This window comes from Scyliorhinus torazame, chromosome 10, assembly GCF_047496885.1.
Source record: "Scyliorhinus torazame isolate Kashiwa2021f chromosome 10, sScyTor2.1, whole genome shotgun sequence".
In the NCBI taxonomy this organism is placed as follows: Eukaryota; Metazoa; Chordata; class Chondrichthyes; order Carcharhiniformes; family Scyliorhinidae; genus Scyliorhinus; species Scyliorhinus torazame.
This window is the reverse complement of record NC_092716.1, coordinates 224,015,051-224,040,216: the sequence shown is the minus strand read 5'-3', so window position 1 is coordinate 224,040,216 and position 25,166 is coordinate 224,015,051. Positions and strand designations below refer to the sequence as shown.

General features: G+C 45.5%; 1 protein-coding gene across 12 annotated transcripts in view; it reads left to right on the top strand.

Annotated features, from left to right (window-relative positions):
• The window catches only part of stk33 (serine/threonine kinase 33), a 244,685-nt gene that overhangs the window by 75,007 nt on the left and 144,512 nt on the right, over positions 1–25,166 (top strand). For 5 of the 12 annotated variants that reach the window (XM_072466453.1, XM_072466450.1, XM_072466457.1 and 2 more), the window contains 2 exons: positions 10,460–10,570; positions 18,259–18,356. The exons of 4 other annotated variants lie outside the window; for them this stretch is intronic. The gene's annotated coding sequence lies outside the window, so the exon portion shown is untranslated. The remainder of the gene's footprint in view (positions 1–10,459; positions 10,571–18,258; positions 18,357–25,166) is intronic. 3 more of the 12 variants (XM_072466459.1, XM_072466458.1, XM_072466456.1) reach the window with 2 other exon arrangements.

Sequence of the window (25,166 nt, the reverse complement as noted above, 5' to 3'; positions counted from 1 at the left end):
CCTCTTAAGGGACACTGCCCCCCACATAATATAGAACATCCCCTCCCCCTTTACTTTGAAACTTCCCCTTAAGCAAACACCTCCAGTATTTACATAGTGCCCCCAGTATTTACATAGTGCCCCCAGTATTTACATAGTCCCAAATGCAACACGTATGCACAAGCAGTTGAAGTATTTATTCAGACAAGAAAACCAGTTTCCATTAGTTACAAATGTGAGTCACATTTACTAAGGTCTGTTTCGCGTCGTCTGTCTCCTTACATCGGATGTAGGATTGTTCCCCACCTTAGGGATACTGGGGACCTCGGGTGAAGAGGATTCATCCCTAGCAGGTGTACAGATAGTCTCGTCCACGAGCAGTATCTTCAGTGATTATGATGGTTTGCCCCAGGGACAGTGTGCTGACTTAAGGTAGCAAGACCGAGGCCCCTTCTTGAGGCTCTGTGGTGATGGGTTGTTCCAACACTTGGGGGGTGTGCCGCTAACAACTGGTCAGCATGCCATTACCACAGGATCTTGTCCCTAGTCTGGACCTTGTAGGATATGGGACTTGTCTGGGCCAGTACAGTGGCAGGTATCTACTTGTTAGTTGTGTTGTAGCTCCGGGCCTGTACTTGCTCACTAAGGCAGAGAAGAGTGCCTCTTGGAGTTATTTTCCCTTCTGGATATTTGGGCTAATTGGTTCTTCTCGACAAGCTTGCGAGTTTCTTCAGATAGCAAAGGTCAAACGTGGGTTGTAGCTTCCTTTTAACAGTATATATGCCGGTGAGTTCTGGGTAGTGGCATGAGGGGTGTTTGGTACATAGCCAGGAAGCTATTGACACGCCCCTTCCCCCTGTGAAACTTTCAATGAGTGCTTCAATGATTGCACAAATCTTTCTGCAAGATTTTGGTCGAGAGATGATAAGACACCTACTTAATTTGTTGAATGCCATTCCATATGTCCATGAATTCCTGTGCGAGGAGCTGAGGACCACTGTCACTCACAATCTATATGGTTTCTGAACCTCTTGAACATTTCACTTAATTTCTCAATGGTCCGGTCAGCTGAAGAGGACTTCATTATCGTCACCTCTGGTTACTTGAAATGGGCATCAACCCACCAGCAGCATTAAAAAAATGTGACCCACAAGGGGCTGGCAAAATCAGTGTGGATACGTTGCCATGGCATCTTGGGCCAAGGGTATAATGGTGACAATGGTAGTGCGTTCCTGATTTTGGTGCAAGCTTGGCACAAACTGGCTTTTTCCTCAATCTGATCATCCAAACCAAAAATAGCTCCTGGCGAGCTCCTTCATCCTCACCACCCCTGGATGGCTCTGGTGCAATTGCTCCAGCACCTTGTCTCTTAAATTTGGAGGAATGATCACCTGCATTCCCCATAGTACACAGCCATTCCTGACTGCTCCCACTGCCAGGACACATATGGCTTCAATTCTGGATGGTTCCTACTGCCCCTCCCTTTCAGGACCAGGTCCATCACCTGGCTCAGAACAAGGTAATTTCTGGTATCATTCTTCACTTGTGCTGCTGTTACCGGTGCATTTTCAGATTGGGAGAAGTAGAGAATCTTCAACTCACAACCGGATTTCCCCCACTTGAGGGCAGGGGCAGCCTGGACAATGCATCTGCGTTTGCATGCCGCTCTGACTGCCTGTATTTGATATCATGCGTATGTGCAGAGAGGAGTAGGGCCCACCTCTGAAGTCTACTGGCTGGCATTAAGGGAATCCGGGAGTAGTGTCCGATGATGGATGTGAGTGGTCGATGATTTCAGCAGCCCAAAGAGCGCCATTATAAGTGGTGGTAAAACTTCCTCACACCGAATATTATGCTGAGGGTCTCCTCTAGTTGTGCGTACCTTGCCTCTGCATTGATTAGGGAGTGTGAAACGAAGACAATCAATGTCTCCTCTCCATTGTTTAGGGCCAATTGCAAGGGCAACTTAGGGTCAAAGTGAACCAAAGCATCTGACCTCTGAAGTGCTTGACAGCGAGATATGTTCGCTCTCAGTTCTGGTCCCATTTCCAAGATTAACTGTTACATAGAATCCCTACAGTGCAGAAGGAGGCCATTGGGACCATCGAGTTTGCACCGACCTTCTGAAAGAGCACGCTACCTAGGCCCAATCCTCTGCCCTATTTCCATAATCCCACCTAGGGGCAATTTATCATGGCCAATCCACCTAGCTTGCACACCTTTGGACTATGGGAGGAAACTGGAGCACCCTGAGCAAACCCAGGCAGACATGGGAAGAATGTGCAAACTCCACATAGACAGTCCCCGAGGCCAGAGTCTGGCGCTGTGAGGCAATAGTGTGAACCAATGTGCCACCGGGGCGCACATATAAGATTGTGTAATGGACTTGAAAGGGTCACCAAATTTGGAATAACTTTGCCATTATAATTCACGAGACCCAGGAAAGACCTTCAATGGGACACGTTAGTAGATCGAGAAGCCTACATATTGCCTCCATTTTTCTTTGTTGCCTTGTGAAGCCCCTTACTGCCTATGACGTGCCCTAAATATCTCCCCCCCCCCCCCCCCGCTCCCACCCGTCATCTCCTTTGTAAAAGAAACCCTCCAAATCTGCAGCATCTTGCAAGCCCATACAAATGTTAAAATTAACCTGTCCATTTTTTGGAAGAACGCCTTTGGCAGGAATATCGGGAAGGACTGGAAATGGTAACGGGAGGGTGTCCCACCTCTTCAGTCCCTCCACCAAGCCAGCCAGGTTCCACTTATACATTGTGGTCTAGTCATGGGCCACCTGAATACCTAAACATCTAAACTTACTGCTGACCAGATTGAATTGTAGGGCACTCAAATTTGCACTCCTCCCATGGGCATTCAATGGAAATACTTAGCTTTTTGCCACATTCAATTTGCATCCCGAAAACGCATACAATTTCCTCAATATGCTTATTATCCTATCCATACACTCCAAAGAATTTGTAATGTACAGAAGCAAGTCATCCGCATACAGCGAAACCTTATGCTCTCTATCTCCCCTAACAATACCCGAACACTCTCAATGCCTTGAGCGCAATGGCCAAGCACGGTAGCATAGTGGTTAGCACAGTTGCTTCACAACTCCAGGGTCCAAGGTTCAATTCCCGGCTGGGTCACTGTCTGTGCGGAGTCTGCACGTTCTCCCTGTGTCTGCATGGGTTTCCTCCAGGTGCTCCGGTTTCCTCCCACAGTCCAAAGATGTGCGGATTAGGTAGATTGGCCATGATAAATTGCCCATGCTAAATTGCCCTTAGTGTCCCAAAAAATGTTAAGTGGGGGTTACGGGGGTAGAGTAGATACGTGGGCTTCAGTAGGGTCCTCTTTGGAAGGGCCAGTGCAGACTCGATGGGCCGAATGGCCTCCTTCTGCACTGTAAATTCTATGATTTAGTCAGCGCAAACAGCAGCGGGTGCCCCTGCCTTGTGTCCCTATACCACCGAAAATCATCAGAACTTATTGAGTTTGAACTTGCACTAACCATATCCAGGAGATAAACATAGGCCCGAGCCCAAAGAAATACTCCTCTCTACCCTATCCAACGTCTTCTCCGCATCCATAGACACAATAACCTCCGGCAACTTGCCCTTCGATGGAGTCATAACCAAATTCAACAAGTGCCTAATATTGCTGTACAGCCGTCGTCCTTTCACAAAGCCCATCTGATCCTATGAGCCCACTCTGGCACACACCCCTCCAGTCACCTAGCCAGCAACTTAGCCAACACCTTCACATCTATGTATAAAAAGGAGATAGGCATGTATGACCCATGCCCCAGCAGGTCCTTATCCTTCTTGGGGATTAAAGAAATCAATGTGGGCAGCACGGTAGCACAAGTGGATAACACTGTGGCTTCACAGCACCAGGGTTCCAGGTTCGATTCCCCGCTGGGACACTGTCTGTGCGGAGTCTGCACGTTCTCCCCGTGTCTGTGTGGGTTTCCTAAGGGTGCTCCGGTTTCCTCCCACAGTCCAAAGGTGTGCAAGCTAGGTGGATTGGCCATGATAAATTGCCCCTTAGTGACCAAAAAGGTTAGGAGGGGTTATTGCGTTACGGGGATAGGGTGGAAGTGAGGGCTCAAGTGGGTCGGTGCAGACTCGATGGGCCGATTGGCCTCCTTCTGCACTGTATGTTCTATGTATGCCTGAGCCAATGTGGCCGGCAGCACTTCCAATGCCAACGAATCATTAAACATCGGCAAAAGATGTGGGGCAACTCCGCTGTAAACTGTTTGTAAAGATCAACTGGGAAGCCATCCAGCCCTGGCGCCTTCTCCAATGCACTCCATTACCTCCTGTAATGCCAGTGGTGCCTCCAGCCCCTGTCCTTTCCTTCTCTCTACCTCCAGGAACACCAGCCATCTAAAAAGCACTCATCTCTGCCTCCTCCCCTCGGGGCTCCGACCGGGACAGCCTATAAAAGGCCTCAAAGCCTCATTAATTTTCTCCGGCATCGTTACCAACTCTCCCCTACATCCCTCACCTGCATTATCTCCCGCGTGGCCACTTATCATCTTAACTGATGTGCCAACAAGCACCCTTCCCTCCATACCCCCCTCGATCGCCAAAGTTGGCCCACCGCCTTCCCTGTTGTCAGCAAATCAAATTCCCCCTGAAGCCTCTTATGTTCTGCCAAAAGCTCCCTAGTCGGGCCGTTTGAATAATAATAATAACCGTTTATTGTCACAATTATGAAGTTACTGTGAAAAATTTCGAGTCGCCACATTCCGGCGCCTGTAAGCTGGTACAGGAATTGAACCCGCACTGCTGGTACCACTGGTTCACATCCAAAATTGCCCCCACCAACCTCTGTTTATCTGCCCTCTCCACCTTATATCTATGGACCTTGTACGATATCACCTCCCCCCGCACCCCTGCCTTCAACATCTCCCAAAATGTGGAGAGTGAGACCTCCCGTTTTGGTTGAACTCTACATCATCCTTTATCACCAAAGCCACCTCTTCACAAAACGTTTTATCTAACAGCAGCGCCAAGTCCATCCTCCACAAGGGCGTGCCCGGTCTGTACCCAGCCGGACTTCCATGTGGTGCAGCATATGGCCCGAGACCACAATTGCTGCATATTCCGCCCCCACTATCCCTGGGAGCACCGATTTCCCCACCGCAAAAAAATCTATACGTGTATACCTGGTGCACATGGGGGAAGGAGGAAAACTCCTCACCTGGATGTCTAAACCTCCATGGGTCCACATACCCGATCTGGTCAATGAACCCTCCCAACTCCTTTGCCATTCCCAATCTGGCCAGCGACTTTGGGCTCGACCGATCCATCCGAGGGTCTAACACACAGTTGAAATCACCCCTTTTATTAATTGAGGTGAATCCGAATCCATCCGGATTGATAAACTCTGCATTGTGCCAACTGGGTGCATGGACGTTCACAAACACAAACGGCGCTCCCTCCAAAGCCCTTCTCACCATCACGTACTGACCCCCTGCGCCCCTGTCAGTGGCCACCACAAATGCCACCCTTTTGCAGAATAGAATCGTAACCCCTCTCGGCTTGGAATCAAACCACAAATGAAAAGTCTGTCCCACTCACCCCTTCCTCAACCTCACCTGATCCTTCACCCACAGGTGCATCTCCTGCAGAAAAACTACCTTCGCCTTTAAACATTTCAGGTGCGCAAACATCCCCAATCGCTTCACTGGACCATTCAACCCCTGTACATTCCAAGTCATTATCCTCACCAGGAGTTTCTGGCCCCCCTACCCACTTGAGTCTGCTAACCCACCCAAAACTAAACTATCCCTGCCCCAACCCCTTGTCCAAGCCCACTCAAAATGGCCATCCCCCCTCTCCCCTATCTCCACCGACAGTCAGCTGCGTCACCAACGCACTTCTTTCCCCATGCCCCCACTCTCCACTCTCTTGCCCCACCACCCCCCAGCCCCTACCACCCCAAGTTACCTGCCCCCCCCCGCTTCTGTTCACCAGCATCCCTGCTAGCGTGGCAACTCCCCCCCTGTAGATCAACACAAAGACCCCCATTCATGGCCCAAACTGCCCACCCTCCCACAATACCTTCCCACCTCCACTCACCAGAGAGTCCCTGCCCAGGCATCCCCCCTCACTCCCGAACAACAATTTGTGCTGCAAGAGAAGAGAGTGTTGATTGGTAGAGGAGTTGCCATGCAGGATGCACCTGAGAACAGCTAATTGTCGAGCTTTTCTTTAAATTTAATCAAGGCAGGTTGACTCCGATTGGTCAAGGCATTGCCATGGGGAATCAACCAGGAAATGACTGTCCCTGAAGCTTCTGTTTAGTTGAAAAAGGTGCAATGGGTGAACTTCAGTCTGCAAAGGACAGGGCCCTGTGTGTGAATAGATGTAGCTTCAAGCGTGTGTAATTAAGCTAAATTTCATACAAGTCTGATAAGCCTAAATTGGTTGTCAGTGTAATTCTTAGCACAATCAGGATTGTTTAGCAACTGCTTACATTTTCATCCAGCTGTGTATTGTCAGAAAACTTAGATACATTACTTTCTGTCTCTTCATCTGAGTCCTCAATAGAGATTGAAAATAGCTGAGGCCCCAGCAATGATCCTTGTGGCACTCCACTAGTCACAGCCGACTAACTTGAAAGTGCCCTGTTTATGCCTCATTTTTGCTTCATGTTGCAGTTAACCAATCCACTACCCAGGCTAATATATTATGTCCATGCGACCTTGTCTTGCCTCTCAACCTTATGTGTGACATCTTATCGAATGCTTTTTGGAAATCCAGGTATACCACTAAACCTTTATGTGTCCCTTGTCAAAACTGCATTCCAATTCTGGTTTGATTTTCATCACTGCTAACCTGAACAACAGGAGGCACACAGTGAAGTGAAAGCATGTGGACATTTCTCAAAGTCAGCTGTCATTGTTGAGACTGGGATTGGTTGCCAAAGTACTGTGTTCAGCTTTGAATGCCAACAAACCAGGGAGAAATTTGATTTCTACCTTTTCTGCAATGTGATACCGAAGGTAAGACTTTATACGACACCAGGTAGGCAGGGTAACAATTAGGTTTATTTACTCTACTCACACTATGACAATTATACTACTCCTCCCCCCGCAGGGTCACCCTCGGTTAGGCTTTATATCCTGTGAAGTTCATCCCAATTCGTACTCCAAGATGTAGGAGGGAAACCGTATACAATATAATGCGAGGCCGTGTAGAAATGGTATTTCCAGACCATGATTGACCTTTTGATCAAGTCAACCAGTGTTGCGAACGGCAGTGTGTCCAGCTTGTCCAGGTAGGCAAGGCTTTTAAATGAAGCATAGGTTGGACCGCTGATGGCGGTTAGCTGCCTTTCATCACCCGCGATGGTGTTTGTCTGAAAAAACAGTTGTACCCGCTCGACGTATTGGGCCCAATTGTCAGCGTCAAATGGTGACAGCTTACCAATCAGCCCCATCGCTCTGCTCGGGCCGGAGGCCTCTCCAAGTCTAGATGAAGCTGGTCAGTGGGGAAAAGTCCAGTGGCTGGGGCAGTTCCACTTAATCCTCCTCGGCAGTGTGATAATCGAAGGTAAGGACTTCATGCTACTCCAGGTAGGCAGAATAACAACTAGGTTTATTTACTCTACTCACAATACTACAATTATACTACTCCTCACTCCGCAGGGTCACCCACTCCGACCTGCTCTCAGTTTGGGGTTTATCTCCTTGTGAGGTTCCTCCCAATTGGGGGGGAAGGCTCTGCACCCCAATCACCTGGGGAGTTCATACTCCAAGGTGTAGGGGGGCAACCGGGTACACTATAGGGCTTGGCCCCTGAGGGGTCGTAACTAAGGAAAATGTGTGAATGTAGCATGGCTGTTGTCCACCATAAATATTTAGTTGTACATATTGTGCTAGCTGGAGGAAAAAACCTTTCCATCATTAGGATTTTGCATTATTGCCAGTCAAATAACAGGCTTCAGTAGATTGCAATATATTTCATTGGGTAATTTCATCTGTCGTTCTCAACAATTTAGAATCTCTGAAAGCTTTCAAACGTTGCATATTTCAAAGGAAGAGGGATTTACTACCAGTGAACTTTTGCATGCTTTTATAACGGAAAGTGGGCTGCAACAATACAAACTGGTTATCACAACTGAACAGATATAGTGTGAGGCGTTTTTCTCTTACTGCAACAAGATAACAACTGGTTTGATAAAAATGCACCAAGAGATAGTTCCATAGCTTAAACCCAATATTAGAAAATGTATTTCCATCTGTTTAGTAACATAATACAGATTAATATTTCTTCCATCCCTTAGTAATTTATAGGTGCTACGATATTAAACTTTATCCGATAATAATAATCATACTAATCCTCTTGGGAACTGTGGCAATGTTTCCATGAATGGCTGTGACTTTGGAAAAGTAATGAAAACATTTCATTTTTGGAATGTAGGCAAATATCTTTTGTAGCTTTGCACTTGTTTTGTAGACTGTCATAAATTGACAGCAAGCTTTTTAAAATGATTGGCCCAAATCTAGTGGTCAGCGATGGAGCTTCAATGCTAATCTCAAGAAAGCTACCCACAAAGATCTTGTGATCTCTACACCATGGATTTCCCTTTTTCTGATGCCAATTAATATCAAATCAAGGGAATCTCGCAGCATGCAGCAGCAATGATGTCAACAGTAGTCAGTCTCATTGAGGTATTCTCACCGATAGCAAACCAAGAAGCAAAAAGCACTGAATCGCTTTACTTTTAATTTAAAATGTTTAAATTACAAAATAAATGGATTAAGATAGAAGGTATAATAAATTCAAATTATGTTTTAAAATATATGAATTTTTATTGTGGAGAAATGTGACATTCTGCAAAATATAAAATTAGCTTCTCCGAGGTAGTGAAGTTGATGAACAGCAATTGTGAACTTGGTACACTGTTCAGAAAATACAGTTCCATCTCAATTCACAAAGTGCAATACTTTTGAAAGGTTCTTACAGCAAGACTAACAGCATAAGAGGAGAAATTTGCACCGGTGTTGAACCAGATGGGTTTTTATGACAATCGGCAATGGTTTCATGGTGATCACTAGACTTTTAATTCCAGATTTTTTTATTGAATTCAAGTTTCACCATCTGTAGTGGCGGGTTTCGAACCCGGGTCCTCAGAACATTACCCTGGGTTTCTGGTTTCTAGTCCAGTGACAAGAAGGGCAGCACGGTAGCACAAATGATTAGCACTGCGGCTTCACAGCACCAGGGTCCCAGGTTCGATTCCCTGCTGGGTCTCTGTGTGCGGAGTCAGCACGATCTCTTCGTGTCTGTGTGGGTTTCCTCCGGGTGCTCCGGTTTCCTCCCACAGTCTAAAGACGTGCAGGTTAGGTGGATTGGCCATGATAAATTGCCCCTTTGTGACCAAAAAAAAAAGGTTAGGCGGGATTGGGTTATATTGGGTTACGGGGATAGGGTGGAAGTGAGGGCTTAAGTGGGTTGGTGCAGACTCGATGGGCCAATTGGCCTCCTTCTGCACTGTATGTTCTATGTTCTAATACACTACACCACCACCTCCTCAGGCTGAAAGTTGCTGTTGTCTGTAAATTATCAACCACTTCGACCAGTTTATTAATAAACCGTTTTACCCAGGTGCCCTTATTTGCGAGATGAACAAAGGACAAATATATGTTCACAATTCAACCCAAATTTATTCACATACACAATAAAACAGTTATTCCCGTCAAATTATCCCAAACATAATATGCCAAAGATTCTAATACTACCCATGCTGATGACCTTCATCAAGCTGCAGGTCCAAACCACTGAACCTCAGTTGACTCAGAGCCATTGTTTGCTAAGGTGTGTCTCGCACACCTCTTTCATCTATTCTCTGGTCCGCCGTGGATTCTTCTCCGCTGCCTCTGCGTCGAGTCTTTGCTGGGGAGGGTCCCTGGATGTCTATTCTTATCCCCCTCTTTGCGTCCTTATAGAAGTTTCTCTGGTCCTCAGCCAATGAAGTAACTGGGTGAGGGTTGCAACAGCCAATGGAGTTGCCAATTGCAACTCTACAGGACACCAGAAACTCCCCCCAGGGTCCTTCCTCACGTGCATTGTCTGCATGTAACCTTATCTCATATAAGGTAATGGCGGGAAATCTTGGTACCAGAATGTCTGGATTCATCTGTGCAATCCACAATAATCGATCCATTTGAATGGGGCTGGTTATCTCCTGTTTACAGGACAGGCTCAGACTTGCCCTGGTTGTTTGTCTCTGTCCAGTATATTTGAACTTGGCTGTTTGAATTCCCATCAGGCCTGTCTCACTGTGGTTTTAATTTAAAGTGTCCAATTGTATATCTGGCCTTTGGCCATTTTACCACAGTCCCTCCCTTGATCAGCGAACCAGATCAAACAACTCTAACCACGTTCCTGGATGGCCAAGCATCAGAATCTCAGACAAACAGTCCTAATCCCTAACCCAACTTGTATACATCCCATTGCAGATACAAAGAAAAAGAAAAACATTTGGAGGCGAGCGTCCTTAATATACCCCTTGGTCGCGACGCCAGATCACCGTTTCCACATCCAGGCGGCGTATTAGTTCCTTATCCAGGGTATGTTAATTCAAACTTCCGGTTGAAGCGCCTGTTCCTGTGCTGTATTGTTCTTTGTTCTTTTTGTTCCTTCCATGGGTCTGTATCTTTGTGTCCATTCCAGGGTGAAGAATCCCAAGTTGCAAACCGTGTGTGTGTAATGCATTCTGTAAAGAGATCAGGGTAGCATCTGTTATTATTTCCCAATATTTGATTCCTTCTTCCCCTTTTCCCTCCCACCAGATGCTGGCTCACGCTCTTTACTTGACCCCCTTTTATAATATCTTTGTTCCAGAATCTGAGGTGGCCAGGCATCTGTGTTAAATTTGTGCCTCCTGTGGACAATGAGTTTTGTGGCTAATACCAGAAGGCAGAGTTATACAAGTGGAAGCTGCATGCGCGAGAGAGAAAACGCAAAATGAAATAAGAAGAAGCTCGTGGAGATTCATATTGCCGTTCCCGCCAGCAGAAAACAAGCTTAAGTAAAATTGGGATGATGGCCCATCTGATACTACAGGAATTGGACCTTGGATTTTTCAAGTACGGTTTATTCATCGAACAGAACCAGTGTCTGCTACTGCGAGAAGATGATGCACTTTTCCTGTGTGAATTCTGGGCTGAACAGGCAGTTTTGTGGAGACCTTCCATGAAATCAAGGGAAGAAGAAAATGTGGATCAAGGGAAAACGAACACTGTATATTTTCGTATTTACAATTAGAGATAGTAGAGTTCCAGTATTCTTCCTGAGGTGGTGATTTTTAAATGGGCGAGCTCTGGCTACCTGGGACCTGCTCTTTCACCGCCTCCCTATTTGAGCGCCATACTAGGTGCTTCCGTGGATTCCTGCGCTAGGTGCCCTCAAGTGTCCGTAGCTTGATCCCGACTTGTTTCTCTCTCCTCGGGGACATGAGATGGAGCTTTGCGTCTCGGGTCTGTAGGGGTGGAACTTACAGCAAGTGGTCAGGGTCTGGACCCCAGGGGCAGCTACCTCAATTCTCTCTAGCTATACATGGTGCTGGTGGTAGTTGTTTAGCGAGCCAAATGCCTTAATTTGGTTCACATGGTAGCATCCGACTTTCCCGGAATCCATCAGTACCCAGTAAATGGTTGGGCACGCCAATCTACCACCAAATATTGTCCCGCATATTGGGGGCGGTGGGAGAGGGGGGGGAGAGAATCGAAATGTCTCTGGCTGACAAACTTGAAGCATTACCTGCTGCCTGACCTCATATCAATGGGGTTCACCTTGCCATCGAAGTATGCTTTACTCTGCTTTTTCCTTTTCCCCATTTTAACAGCTGCTGCCAGTTGTGAAGTTGAACGTTCTCCAGCATTATTTTGACTGTGGTCTCATGGCTAAGGGCTGCGAGCTCGGGTTCTAATAAATCCAGCCCTAGCAGGGGCTCAATCCTCTCATAGGTCGTCCTGTCATGAGTACATGGGGGGTGAACCCGGTAGAACTGGAAACCGCGTTCCGTGCTCGATCAAATGGCAGGACTTTGTCCCAAGTGTGGTTATGTTCTTGGACAGTCTTCAGGATCATTTCTTTGAAGGTGTGGTTCATCCTTTCCACGATCCCACTGGACTGAGGATGAAACGCAATTGGTTGATTCCAAATAGGCTCATTACCCATTGCGCCACCTGGGTAGTGAAATGAGTACCTTGGTCCGAATCTATTCAACGACATATAGGCTGTGTCAGAGTTAAAACAGGCCCTAGTGCAGGCCCCAGCACAGCAAGTACCTAATCCAAACCAGAAGCTCATCAACTGCTCCATTGGCAGGTTTCCAGTCGACAACAACCCTTTCCCCTCCGCCATTTGTATAATTGCTCCTGCGCCACAAGTCTCCGCCAACTCTTTAGCCAGGGCTCTCACTGTCTTCTGTTTAGTTTGGTAACCCGCAGATATGCCCATCCAGGGGAAACCTTTTCCCCCTACATATGTCAGGATAAAATTGTTCCCCTTGATGGAGAATTCTAGAATCAGGGGACATAGATTCAAGGTAATTGGCAGAAGGTGTAGAGGGGACATGAGGAAGAACATTTTTATGCAGAGGGTAGTGGGTGTCTGGATTTCGCTGCCCGGGTTGGTGGTGGAGGCAGAAACCCTAAACTCTTTTAAAAGGTACCTGGATCTGCACTATGTGCTCTAAGTTACAGGACGGTGGAAGGAAGGTGGTATTAGAAAGGGTATTTGGGTGCACTTGGGCTGGCATGCACAAGATGGGCCGAATGGCCTCCTTCTGTGCTGTAACTTTTCTATGGTTCTATGGTTCTAATAGAAAATGGCTAATAAGGACACATTTTTATTACGACCACTGAAACTTGCTGTTTCTAAACATTGTGCTTAATCAACCCTAATCGTAATCCGCTGTCACAGAGAGCTGAGAGATGGGATGCTGCTTAACATCCACTGAGGAAATTGAGATGTCTGTCGTGGATGACCATGAGCAGCTCTGCCCCATGAAGGATTTGTCTGCAGGTTGCTGTTTCTCTATGTCACCCAGGGCAGACTGGGCCAACTGGCCGTGTAGAACCAACAAATACACAAGGTCAGAGGGTGGTAGAGCAGTAATGTGCGAGGACAGCATATGTCCCTCTATTTTAACCAATGCCGCTGTTGAAGACATTCTTCATAGGAACAAGTGTGTGTACTAATCTTCAATCCAATCTGCCCACACTCGTGTCTATGCTTTATCTTTATGGACTGAAAGGTTGTTTAGTCAGAGTAATTATGGTAATGGCCTGAAACCACAATGAAGCTGTCACCAGAGACTGCCTTCATTTTGGGCCTCGCTACAGTTTTCTTAAAACTGTCACTGACTCAATGGTCTCGAGGCTGTGCTGGATAATACCAAATAATCTTGAGTTGGGCTAGTCCATCTCTCTGCCATAGCATGTTGTCCTCCTGAGAAAGGATAGCGCATACACACAACTACTGTCATGGGGTTCTGCCTACACACATAGCTCTACACAAGAACAAGGTGAAAGAGTGTACTAATGCTCCAGAAGCTCATATCAATGTTATCCTTTCTGGATAAAAAGGCTGAGGATATGCTGGATCCCAGAGCTAAGATGCCATTCGAAGCTCCATTTGAAGCTGTTACGAGAGACTACATTGCTGTGAGAACCCTGCATTCTTTATGAAGCTGATCACTGGTTCCAAAGTAGCTTGAGTTTCAGTGACATGCTAGAGAACCTGAGAAAAGTTAGAACTAAGTTTCTAAGCTTGCTGCCAGGTTGTCAAGTTCACATAAAAAGTCCTGCTGTTTTAGAATAAAGTTTTCTTGTGTGGGCTGTGCCATTGAGATCTTTTACCTGCATTGCGTACATGTACTTGTGATGATCTGCGGGTGCTATACCAACCCAGCTGTACCTACTGCTGCCAGTTAGCTTGGCAGATATATGCTCCTTTGCTATTATGTTCCTGTTATGTTCTTTTGCTGACCCAAATCTGAAACTAAAAAAATGGACTGCTCTTGTAACTTCTCCTTGCCATGTTCACAAGTTTCCTTCCATTTGCCTTCAGTCATGGTGTACTCCCTCCAGTAAAAGGAGCAGAAATCTTTTAGCAAGTAAGTGAAGTCGCCATAGTCCCAGATGACTATATGCTGCTTTTGCTTTTGAAGGGGAGAGCTGACTAGTGGTGATTTAACCTGGGGATCACCACACCTCAGGTGAGGGGCAAGGTTTAGAAGGCGTGGATAACCTCAGCTGCTTCGAGGATTGAACCCGCGTTGTTTGCCTCGCTCTGCATCACAAACCAGCTGTCCAGCCAACTGAACTAAATCGGGCCCCTGTTTTTAAATCGTTTAAATATCTTTTAAACATCTTTTAAATATCTTCAGGGTAGGGCGGCATGTGGCGCAGTGGTTAGCACTTGGACTACGGCGCTGAGGACCCGGGTTCGAATCCCAGCCCTGGGTCACTATCTGTGTGGAGTTTGCACACTCCCCAGGTGGGATTCTCCACTCCCGCGCCGAAGTGCCCACGCCATCGTGAACGCCGTCGAGGTTCACGACGGAGCGAAACAGCCCCTATCCCGACCGATTCAGGGCCCGATAATGGGCGAGGAGCGGGGCCGCGTCATCTACACGCGCCAGGCCTTGGCGCCGCATACATGACGCGGCCGGCGCCGCATAACTGGCGTCACCCGTGCATGCGTGGTTGCCGTCCTCTCCGAGTCCACCCCGCAACAAGATGGCAGACGGATCTTGCTGGGCCGCAGAAGGAAGGAGGTCCTCCTTCAGAGAGGACGGCCCGACGATCGGTGGGCACCGATCGCGGGCCATCCCACATTTGAGGTACCCCCGGTGCAGGATCCCCCCTCCCACCCCCGCAGGCTGCCCCCCCCAGCATTCCCGCGCTGTTCCCGCCGGCAGCGACCAGGTGTGGACGGCGCCGGGGGGAACCCGCCGTTTTGGGCTGGCCGCTCAGCCCATCCCGGCCTGAGAATAGCAGGGGTGCCGGAGAATCGCCATTTTGGGGGTCTCGGGCGATTCTCCAGTCTGCGGCCCGCGGAACTCGACGGGGCCGTTCCCACCACTTGGGAGAATCGTGGGAGGGCGTCGGACCGGCGTCGCGGGAAATTTTGGCGGCACAGGCGATTCTCCCAACGGGCGAGGGAGTGGAGAATCTCGCCCCCTGTGTCTGCGTGGGTTTCACCCCCACAACCCAAAGATGTGCTGGTTAGGTGGATTGAACGCGCTAAATTGCTCCTTAATTGGAAAAAAAAATAATTGGGTACTCTAAATTCAAATAAGAGTCTTAAGGGTCATGTGATCTTTACACCTGTGATGAGTTAAGCTGCTAGTCAGAAAGCACTAGTGACTCAAGCTGGCTGCTCATCTGTGTTGTGATACCAACGGCCCGTGACCAATTATACTTTTATTTGGCCCATGTGATTAGGCACAGACTGTCTGCCCCAAAACCAGGCCAAAGCTGATTTTTACCCTTCAATATCTTCTTTGGTGACTTGGTGTCCATTTTATGCTTTCACTCCTGCACAGTTATGCAACGTTTTTCTTCATTCGAGGAGCTACATAAATGAAAATTATAATTTTTTGTGTCACCCACAGTTTACCTAGGAACCAGATCTTTAGGCAAGATCAACAATAAGGGCAATTATGTTAGTGGCTGTTATAATGACCTCAGCCTTGAACTGCATCATATCAAGCCACCTCAGAAGATATATGTGGAATTACTCAATCCACAATTCACTGGGCCATGAAGCAGGTGATAGATGCTTTGTTTGCCAGGGCCAGCTCTTTCATCACTTTCCCCATGGAATATAGCCAGCAGCATGAGAAAGCATTACAATCTTTTTCCTGGTGGCATGTTTCCTAAAGTGCTCAGTATTCTAAATGGTAAACAAGTGGCTAAGTTGTCCACTATCTCTAAAACCATAACAGTCTACACATCACCATGCAGGGGAAATAAACTAAATGGAGTGTTTGCTGGGAGTGAGCATACCTTCTTGTATCATTCCAGGATTTGTTTGGACGATTTTTCCAAAGAAAATATTTGAAAGTAAGAGCTACATTTAATGTTGACATGTTTTTAATAGAAATATATTTTGACAAAAAGGTACCTAGTCTAATTGTAGTTAATATGCTAATATGGATATTATTTTCTGCCGAGGTCAAGTGTTAAGACATTTTTAGAATTTCTAGGAAATCGGACAAAACACTTTGACATCCCTTATTTTGGAATGTTTTGATTTTTGTTATTGAACAGAGAGAGATTAGTAGAGACAAGATGGTATATACAGGTTGTCAGAGAAGGTTTTTTTGGAAAGAGTAATTCTGTGAGGGCAGTCAAGTTAATAAAAAGGAAAATTATAAATGCTTTTGCAGAAGAAAACAAGTTAAAAGTACTGGAGTAATAACAGAAAACACTGGAAATATTCAACAGGCCAAGACTACCTGTGGAAAGAGTACAAAGGGAACGTTTCAGGTTCGCCACCTTGCAGGGTCCTGAGTATTTCCAGCATTTTCTGTTTTATTTCAGATTTCCAGCATCCATAGTATTCGACTTTTAGAAATACTGGAGGATCGTTAGAAACTATCTTGCTTCAGTCAAGTAAGTCTTGTTCTTTGCTTTGTGCTTTCCCTTGTGATAGAGTATGATGTTTATCTTTTATCACTTAACTTTCTCCAATGCACCTCCCCATTGGTATGAGGAAGTGAACTCGCAGGATGCAGTTGAAATGAAGTCAACCTATATTATTTTGGAAGTATATCTCAGTAATGCTAAAATCTGCTGTGCAGCAAAATGGACATGCATATGGAGAAGAAGTTGAACAGCATTGATTGCCTTACATGCTGCCTCAGAGAAGGTGTACCAGCTGAGAGAAAACACTTCTTATGCCATGCATCCTGTTACCCTATTCTGGATATTACTGTGACAATTTTCCTGAGTCCTGAAAACCTTTGTGCATTTTTTCACACAACCTATGGATCTTAAGAGTATGTATAAAGTTGAACTTAAATGCTACTTCTTATAGGACCGTGACTCTCATTTATGATGATGATAATTCTTTTTTACTGCAACTCCTGCAGCAATACACTCCAAATAGTCTTATTTAATCTGTTCCCATTCTCTGTACCTGTTATTAGCCGTTAATCGTTCTGTAATAATGTTACCTAAGACAGCCAGCAGAGAATACTGAAAACATTTCTTTCTCTTGTTGGCATTGAGATTGTTTACTTAATAAATTGGAAAAAGAGGCTTCTTCAGTTTATCGGTTGTGTATTCAAGAAAACGTGGCTATAGAATTGTGTGATTCGTTATCAATGAGACATTGCTGTTGTTGAAGTAACTAACTGATTAGTAGGGCATGTCATTTGTATTTTCTTTCGAAACTTCTGCTGCTCCTTAATAAAGGTACTCCTATTGCAACATATTCATCTCCTTATTCGCTGGAAGCTGAAGGCATATTTGTGCAGTCATGTTCTGCTCATAGTTAAAAACATCACATAATTTAACAGTTTGTTGTGGAGACCATTTGAATTCTTGAACTATATTTGACCTAGCTGAACAAAGCAGAGGAAGTAGTTTAACCTTAGTATTACATTAGAAAAAAAAGGATATTTCATGGAAGAAAAATTGCTGCCGTTGCTAAAATGTGATATGGTGCGTCTGCATTGCAAGTTTTGTTGTCATTTCAGCATATACTTTCGAAGCATGGTTATGGTTATTAAGGGCAGGATTCTCTGACCTCTTGGCCATGTGTTTCTCAGCGGCACGCCGTTTGCTGCCAGCGAGATTCTCTGCTCCTGCTGCTATCAATGAGAATTCCCATTGAAGCCACCCCACGCCACTGGAAAACCTGTAGCCGGGAGTGCATTACCGGCGGGATCAGAGAATTCCGCCACCAGTGAACGGCCGGAGAATTCCAGCCCATATGTCTATATTAAAATAAAGCAAGTTTTAATATTGCTTGTACGTACTGAATCCTAAATTGCTCATTAGTGAGACTGTAGTGCAATAGATACAAATGATAACCAATGACTGAGCTGACCTACCTTGTGTTGAGCAATGGCATTCTAATCAGAATATTTTGTGCTTATATTTGGATCTGGAAGAAATGAAAAAGTTTAATACATGGAATTCTGTTTGGACTAAATCTGTATTGTGCCTTTATTTAGTCATTGGCCATTATTGTGCTTGCCTAATATTCATTGGTGGCCATTTTTGTTTCTTTTTAGGTGTGACATGGTGATATGGGAATTGCAATAATATGGATGGAATTTTAATTGTTAGACATATGTACAAATTAAACTAGGCTTCAACAGACTTAAGTTTGGTAAGATTCAGCATTTTCTCAATTCTTTAATTTATCCTTAAGTGCTGTAAATAATTTGATACAAAAAAGCAATGAGTAACATTTTGCATTTTAAAGACTGCATTTAATTTGGTATTTAGGTGGATCTTGACAATTTATTTAATTGGTGTGAGATGGTGCAAGATTTAAAGGGTCTCCAAAGGAAGAGTAAAATATAGTTTACACTGTTGTATTATGGAGTGGTTATGCCAACCCATGAGTAAGTAAATATATTATTTGACCGTGTAGCCTACTTTCCCCAGTTAACATTTATGTCATGTCCCCATCTCCACTTCTGTTGCTCGTTCTAATTAGACATAACGGAGAAACATAGGAATTAGGAGCAAAAGTAGGCAATTCAGCCCTTTGAGCCTGCTCTTCTATTCAATCAGATCATGGCTGATCTCTTTCTGGTCTCAAATCCACCTTCCTACCTGTTCCCCATATCCCTTTAACTCATTTTTTAAAATCAGGAATATATCTATCTCCTTGAAACCATTTAATGAATCAGATTCTATCGCACTATGGGGCAGCAAGTTCCACAAATTCACCACCTTCTGTGAGAAGTAGTTCCTCCTCATCTCAGTTCTAAATCTATCTCCTCTCAACTATAATAGTGACCTCTCATTCTAGATTGCCTCACAAGGGGGAACATGAATGAAATGAAATGAAAATCGCTTATCGTCACAAGTAGGCTTCAAACAAAGTTATTGTGAAAAGCCCCTAGTCGCCACATTCCGGCGCCTGTTCGGGGAGGCTGGTATGGGAATTGAACCCACGCTGCTGGCCTGTGTTTGTCTGCTTTAAAAGCCAGCTATTTAGCCCTGTGCTAAACCAGCCTCAGTAAACATTTGGCCTATGTTTACTTTATCAATGCCTTTGTTTTAGAAAATAGCTGACGGTCAGTTTTCCTTAAAGAAGTCGATGAATGGCTGCCACCTCCGAGTGAACCCCTGTAATGAACTCCTGGAGGCAAACTTAATCTTCTCTAGCCTAAGAAACCCTGCCATGTCACTGACCCACACTGACTTAGGAGGCTCCGAGTCCCTCCATCCCATTAAAATCCGTCTCCGGGCCACCAGGGAGGCAAAGGCCAAAACGTCGGACTCAGTCCCCCCCGGGCTCCCGGATCTTCCGACACTCCAAATATTGCCACCTCTGGATTCGTAGTCACCCTTCCTTCCAGGACCTCTGACATGACATCTGAGAGTCCCTGCCAAAGTCCCCTCAGCTTCAGACAAGCCCAAAATATATGTACATGATTCGCCGGACTTCCCTCGCACCACCCACATTTCTCCTCCATCTCCTCAAAAAACTATTTATCCGGGCCACAGTCGCATGAGCCCTGTGGACCACCTTGAACTGGATCAGGCTGAGCCTGGCACATGACGAGGATGCATTGACTCTCCTCAGGGCCTTCTCCCATAGCCCGACTTCCAACTCCCCTCCCAACTCTTCCTCCCACTTCCTCTTCACCTCCCCGATTGGGACCCCTTCCCACTCCATCAGTTCCTTATATTTTTCCGAGACCCTCCCCTCCCCAACCCCTGTTCTAGACATCCCCTTATCCTGTAGTCCGCTTAGAGAGAGGTGAGGGAAGCTTGGAACTTGCCTCCGGACAAAATCCCGTACCTGCAGGTACCGGAATCCGTTCCCCATCAATGCCTTTTAGTATTTTATATACCTTGATCAGATCCCCTCTCATCCTTCTAAACCAGTATAAGCCCAAACTGTTTAAACTCTCCTCAAACGTCAACCCTTTCATCCCCGGAATCAGTCTGGCGAATCATCTTTTGAACTGCCTCCAATGCCACCACACCACCATGCCAGTGCCTCCAATGCCATGACAGAAAGAATTAGCTTACATTTATATAGTACTTTTCCTGTTCTGATGAACGCTGTAAGTGCTCCATCGCTAATGAACATGCAAAATAGGGACAGTAGTAGATTCTGTGACTCAAGAACATAAGAGATAGGAGCAGGGGCAGGTCATAAGACCCATCGAGCCTGCTCCGCCATTTAGTACAATCATTGCTTTACTTGGGCTTCAATTCCACTTTCCTACCCATAGCCTTTGATTCTCTGACAGACCAAAAATCTATCTATCCCAGCCTTAAATGTATTCAATGATGGAATATCCACAACCCTCTTGAGTTAGAAAATTCCAAAGACTCATAACCCTTGAGTGAAGTAATTTCTCTTAATGTCAGTCCTGAATGATCACCCCCTTATCCTTAACATTGTGCCCCGCATTTTAGATTCCCTGACCAGCAGAAACAATCTCTTGGCATCTACTCTATCAAGCCCCTTCACAATTTTGTGCATTTCAACAAGATTGTCTCTCACTCTTCTAAATACAAGAGAAAATAGTCTCGATTTTCCCAGTCCCTTATCATAGGACCTATTTAATGAATCTTCACAGTAGCATCTTCAATGCATGTGCAGGAACCCATATCCGGGAAGTTCGAGACCAGACGTGTACCACAGATAGGAATTTTCTGAATTTTTGGATCCTTGACTGTTGGTGTGGAGAGTAGGATAACTTAAAGCTAGACTGATTTCACCGCCATGTTGGCCCCAGCTGGGAGAGGGAAATTAGGGGATAAACGGCAGACCAGGCTGGCTTCTCTGTTAATCCCAGACCCAAAGAGCTGGGGCTCCGTGTGCCCCTCCCTAGATATTACAGAGAGCAATGACTGAGTGGGACAGTAGGACCCAGTTTTTGGGTACTCCAGTATTCATTACCTGCCAATTTAAAAAATCTCATTTATGCCCACTCGCTGCATCCTATCTGTTAACCAATCCTCCATGCATGCAAATATATCACCATACTAATATATAATGTGTAACTCAATACGCACTTATCTTGTCTATTAACCTTTAGCGTGGCACCTTATCAAATGCCGTTTGGAAATCCAGGTATACTACATTTACCCGTTCCATTTTATTTATCTTACTAGTTCTCTCCTCAAAAAAACTCCAATACATTTATTCAATTAGATTCCCCTTCAGTAAAACCATGTTGACTTATTCTAATCATACTAGGTTTTATAAGTATTACTGCTTCCTTAATAATAAATTCCAGCATTTTCTAAGTGTTAGGCTAACTGGCCTGTTGTTCCTTATTTTCTTTCGCACTCTTTTCTTGAAAAGTGGAGTAACATTTGCCAACTTCCAATCTGATGGGAGCTTTCTCGATTCCGACAAATTCTGGAAAATCACAGGCCAGCACATCCACTATTCCTGCAGATATCTCCTTTCGAACCCTAAGTGTATTCCATCAGATCCTGGGATTTGTCACATTTTAGTCCCTTAAATTTCTCCATTGCTGGAAATACTAGGTTGATGTTAATTTGCCTAATTTCCTGACTATTTTAGCCCCTAGTATGCCTTCCATTTCTGGAATGCAACGTGTTCTCCTACTGTGAAGGCAGACATAAAATATTTGTTCAGTGCCTTTGCCATTTCCTCATTTCATATGATAATTTATCCTCTCTCTGATTCTAATGGACTAATGTCTACTTGAGCTACTATATTTTAATATACTTAACAGGGTTTTGTATTTCTGGCTAGTTTACTCTCGTTTTAATTTTTTTCCCTTTTGAAGGCCCTTTGCTGGTTTCTAAAACACTCCCAGCCCTCAGAATTGTTACTTTTATTTTGCAATATTGTAAACCCTTACTCTTAATCTAATATTATCCCTAATTTCCTGAGTGAGTCACAGATGGATCTCTCTTGCCGAGCTTTTGTTTCTCAATGGAATGTATTTTAGTTGGATATTTTAACTTGTTTCTTTAAATGTTTCCCATTGTTCATTTACCTCCATATCTTCTATATTTACCAAATTTACCTCAGCCAGTTCTCCCCTCCATACCTGTGTAATTGGCTTTGTTTAAGTTTAAGTTCAAGTTTTTGTTTGTGATTGGAGCATGTCACTTTCATATTTAACCTAGAGTTCAATGGACAGCACGGTAGCACAGTGGTTAGCACTGTGGCTTCACAGCGCCAGGGTTCCAGGTTCGATTCCTCGCTGGGTCACCGTCTGTGCGGAGTCTGCACGTTCTCCCCGTGTCTGTGTGGGTTTTCTCCGGGTGCTCCGGTTTCTTCCCACAGTCCAAAGATGTGCAGGTTAGGTGGATTGGACATGTTAAATTGCCCTAAAAGGTTAGGAGGGGTTATTGGGTTACGGGGATAGGGTGGAAGTGAGTGCTTAAAGTGGGTCGGTTCAGACTCGATGGGCTGAATGGCCTCCTTCTGCACTGTATGTTCTATGTGACTCGGGTAACAATTCAAAGATTATTATCTTTGATGTTCTGCATTTTCATTTGGATCTTAACTCCTCAAAGTCTCTTAGCGGAGCATCATTTCTGGTTCAACCTATGTCATTTGTTCCCAGCGGATGATAAATGGATCCTCCTCTTCTTGCTCCAAGTTCCTTTCCAGCCACATGGAGATGTCCTTAATCCTAGCCCCGGGCAGGCAACAGAACCTTTGGAAATCCTGGTTCAGGCTGCAGAGAACAGTATCTATTTCCTGACTACACTGCCTCCTATCAATACCACAGTCCTCTGCTCCCCTCACTTGAATGGCATCCTTCACCATGATGCCATGCCCAGTCTTTTCACCCACTCTGCATTTCTTCCCCTCAACCACACAGTTAGCAAGCACCTCGCACCGATTGGACAGTCATGGCTGAGGCTTTTCCATCGCTACCTGCTGGATCCCCTGCTTGCCTGACTCGTTGTGACATCCTCATGCCTCTGACCACCGACCAAATCAGATGACCTTATCCTAAGGGGTGTGATGACCTGTTGGAAAGTGTCCAGGTAACTTTCCCTTACTTGTGGCATCTCAGGCTTTGCAGCTTAGCATTCAGCTGAATGAACATAGAACATAGAACATAGAAAATACAGCACAGAACAGGCCCTTCGGCCCACGATGTTGTGCCGAACCTTTGTCCTAGATTAATCATAGATTATCATTGAATTTACAGTGCAGAAGGAGGCCATTCGGCCCTTTGAGTCTGCACCAGCTCTTGGAAAGAGCACCCTACCCAAACTCAACACCTCCACCCAACACCAAGGGCAATTTGGACATTAAGGGCAATTTATCATTGGCCAATTCACCTAACCCGCACATCCTTGGACTGTGGGAGGAAACCGGAGCACCCGGAGGAAACCCACGCAGACACGGGGAGGACGTGCAGACTCCGCACAGACAATGACCCAAGCCGGAATCGAACCTGGGACCATGGATCTGTGAAGCAATTGTGCTATCCACAATGCTACCGTGCTGCCCTTAAGAACAAATAAATCTACACTATATCATTTTCCCGTAATCCATGTACCTATCCAACAGCTGCTTGAAGGTCCCTAATGTTTCCGACTCAACTACTTCCACAGGCAGTGCATTCCATGCCCCCACTACTCTCTGGGTAAAGAACCTACCTCTGATATCCCTCCTATATCTTCCACCTTTCACCTTAAAATGTTTCCCATTGTTCATTTACCTCCATATCTTCTATATTTACCAAATTTACCTCAGCCAGTTCTCCCCTCCCCATGGTGAAGAATGACTGAGCTGAAGCTCCTCAAGCCGCTGACAGTTACTGAAGACGTCTTTTCCCTGGATCACACTGGTATCCTGGAATCCCCACATTCTGCAGATGTAAGACACCACCTCCCCTACCATCTTTATTATGTGTTTGTGTTTGTTAATTTATTAGTTTTTAATTAAATAATTTTAATAAGTAAACTCTACAATGCCCAGTAAGCTTTACTACTGCTACTACAAAACCGTACCATCGATTAAACCTGAGTTATCAATGAGTTGTACCCATTCATAAAGGGAAAATGAGCAAGATACTCCAACTGGTTCCTTATAACGTCACAGTTTGACTTTTCCCAAATGTAGGTGGTTCACGGGCTGAGCCCCATCCCCAGCTAGCTCTTTGAAACTTCTGCATCTGCCCTCAGTCTCGTCCCTTGCCATGCAAACACAAATTCCTACGGTGCAGAAGAAGGCCATTCGGTCCATCAGGTCTTCACTGACCCTCTGAAAGAGCACACTACGTATACCCACTTCCCCGGAAGCCCGTAACCACACCGAACCTTTGGACACTAACGATCAGTTTAGCATGGCCAATCCACCTAACCTGCGCATCTTTGGACTGTGGGAGGAAACTGGAGGAAACCCACGGAGACATTGGGAGAATGTGCAAACTTTCACCCAAGGTCGGAATCGAACCTGGGTCCCTAGCGCTGTGAGACCCCATTGTGCCACCTTTGTAAGAGCCGGTGCAGACTCGATGGGCTGAATGACCTCTTTCTGCACTGTAAATTCTATGATTCTCTGATTCTATGATTGCCACTGAAGTCTCTGAGTGCGCTCCCTATTTAGTCCCCTCGCTCTCTTTCAAGTCTCCAAGTCCACTGACTGCTCAAGCCTGCTCTGTCATCCAATTCTTTCAATCATTCCACTTTCCCACTATATCCCCATATCTCTAGATTCACTGATTAACCAAAAATATATCAATCTCAAATTACTTATAAAGTGTTACAGATTGGGCAGCAATTGTGGCAATCAATTTATGCACAGTAAGGTCCTACAGCAGTAGTTTGACAGTGTTGTGCTAGTCGTCGTAATGTTGTTGGTAGAATAAGTATTGGCATCGGACACAGAGAAAATTCTTCTAGGAACAGTAACATGGGATCTTTTGGTGAATGGACCTCAATTTTCTGTCACACCAGTTCCGTTGAAGTGCCAGCCTAAATTCTGGAGTGTGGCTTCAAT